This window comes from Colobus angolensis, unplaced genomic scaffold (assembly GCF_000951035.1).
Source record: "Colobus angolensis palliatus isolate OR3802 unplaced genomic scaffold, Cang.pa_1.0 Scaffold300, whole genome shotgun sequence".
In the NCBI taxonomy this organism is placed as follows: domain Eukaryota; kingdom Metazoa; phylum Chordata; class Mammalia; order Primates; family Cercopithecidae; genus Colobus; species Colobus angolensis.
The window spans coordinates 46,877-49,347 of NW_012116267.1; the positions used below are offsets into that span (position 1 = coordinate 46,877).

A 2,471-nucleotide genomic window follows, 5' to 3' on the forward strand; every position below is an offset into this window, starting at 1 on the left:
AAAACTAAGATACATCCTGGCCCGCCGCGGTGGCTCATACCTGTAATCCCAGCACTTTGGGAGGCCAAGGCGGGCAGATCACGAGGTCAGGAGATAGAGACAATCCTGGCTAACATGGTGAAACCCCGTCTCTACTAAAAATACACAAAATAGCTGGGCGTGTGGTGGTGGGTGCCTGTAGTCCCAGCTACTCAGGAGGCTGAGGCAGGAGAACAGTGTGAACCCAGGAGGCAGAGCTTGCAGTGAACCGAGCTTGAGCCACTGCACTCCAGCCTGGGTGACAGAGCGAGACTCCGTCTCAAAAAAATAATAAAATAAAAGAACTAAGATACATCTTCATGAAATTTCTGAACATAAAAGAAAAAGGACCCGAAAAAGCTCCAAAAGGAAGGATTAAATCCAGATCGTATAGAAGTGGTGACTGGCTCCTTCTCACCCAAAGCAGCCCCCACATCCCTGCGAGTCATTATCTCAGCACACTGTTCATTTCCCACACAGTTTTTCTCAGAATAAAACAATTACATTTTTTTTTATTAATTGGAACACACGTTTTTCTGAATCTTCCATTAGACTCTAGGGTCTGAGTTCAGAGACTGTGTCCACGTCATTCGTTATTCTACGTGCAGGACCAGACACAGCCCCAGCTAAATTTCAGGTCTGGTTTTTTTTTTTTTTGTATGTGTGTATGTGTGCGTGTGTGAGACTGAATCTCGCTCTGTCGCCCAGGCTGGAGTGCAGTGGTACAATCTTGACTCACTCCAACCTCCACCTCTCCGGCTGAAGCAATTCTCCTGCCTCAGCCTCCTGAGTAGCTGGGACTACAGGCATCTGCCACCACGCCCAGCTAATTTTTTGTATTTTTAATAGAGACGGGGTTTCATCATGTTGGCCAGGATGGTCTCGGACTTCTGGCCTCGAGCAGTCCACCCACCTCAGCCTCTCAAATGTTGGGATTACAGGCCTGAGCCACTGCACCTGGCCCAGGTCTGTATTTTAATTGGAGGGGGGATGCAGGGAAGGCAGGAGGCAGGAATTGTTCCTTGGAAAGCTATCAAACCAGCTTTGACTCCCACTAAGGTGTAAAGCCTGTTGCCTCAGCAAGCTCAGGTGCCTAAGGGTGGAGGGGAAAGGGCACCAAAAGGGCAACCAGGGGCAGGCTCTGAGATGGACTTGAGTCTAGCACCACCTGGCAGCCTACACAACACAAGAACATTCTTGGGAGAGGCCTCAGCCCAGAAGCTGCCTTTGGAGGTTGGGTTAACTACAAAATGAATCTGGTTTCCTAGAGCATGAAGTCTGGAGGAGGGAGAATGGAGCACAGGGGTGAGGGCAATGGGACCAGAAGGAAACTTTGGGTGCCCCAGTAGCAGTGGGCTCCTTGGCTGCCCCGTCTGTCTATAATAGACTCCACTCTCACAGGCTCAAGTTCACGCTCTGATTAGCAGCGGACACTTTCATTAGACTCCTCTGCCTGACCCAAGGGCCACAGGTGGTAGCACTGGCCCTCCTTCCCTCACAGGGCTGCTCCGGGTCACTGGTCTTGCAGCAATGACTGATTCTTCTGGCAAGGGAGGGTCCAATGGTAGCTAAAGAATAGCAGCTTCGGCCAAGCGCAGTGGCTCACTCCTGTAATCCCAGCACTTTGGGAGGCCAAGGTGGATGGATTGCCTGAACTCAGGAATTCGAGACCAGCCTGGGCAACACAGTGAAACCCCATCTCTACTAAAATACAAAAAATTAGCTGGGTGTGGTGGCAGGCACCTGTAATCCCAGCTATTCAGGAGGCTGAGGCAGGAGAATCGCTTGAACCTGGGAGGCGGAGGTTGCAGTGCACCCGGATCACACCATTGCACTCCAGCCTGGGCAACAAAGCAGGACTCCATCTCAAAAAAAAAAAAAAAAAAAAAAGAATGACAGCTTTATCCCATCTTTGTCGCCTTCCCCCTCGGCCCCGCCACAGCAGCAGAGCACTCTTCCTCTTTTATTGACTCTCTATTTCAGTGTAGACCCAGAGTCTACACTGCACCTCGGAGTCCATGAGTGGTTCTACGGGAGGCCCTCAGGTAGGTGAAACTAGAGAATTCAGAAAATGTGAGATGATGGACAGGAATCCTTAAAAAGCCACAGACAATGACGCCACCAACACATTTCAGAGGGTGGAGAGTCCTTCTAACTAAAATGCAATAATGACCCCACAATTCCACTCCTAGGAATATATCCAAAACAGGAGAAAGCAGCAGGGACTCAACAAACCCTTGTACACAAATGTTCATAGCAGCATTACCCACAATAGCCAAGAGGAAGAAACAACTCAAATGTCCATCAATAGAGCAATGGAGGAACACAATGTGGTCTGGCTATACAGGTAGTATACATGCCACGTGCATTCTGATACATGCTGCAGTGTGGCTGGACCTCCAAGAAAACACTATGTTAAATGAAAAAAAACAGATACAGAAGGCCACATATTA

The 2,471-nt window shown here is 49.3% G+C and overlaps 1 long non-coding RNA gene across 1 annotated transcript in view; it reads right to left on the reverse strand.

The window, feature by feature from the left end:
* LOC105517482 overlaps positions 1–2,471 on the reverse strand; it is a 30,596-nt gene that overhangs the window by 19,555 nt on the left and 8,570 nt on the right. The gene's annotated exons all lie outside the window — the stretch shown is intronic.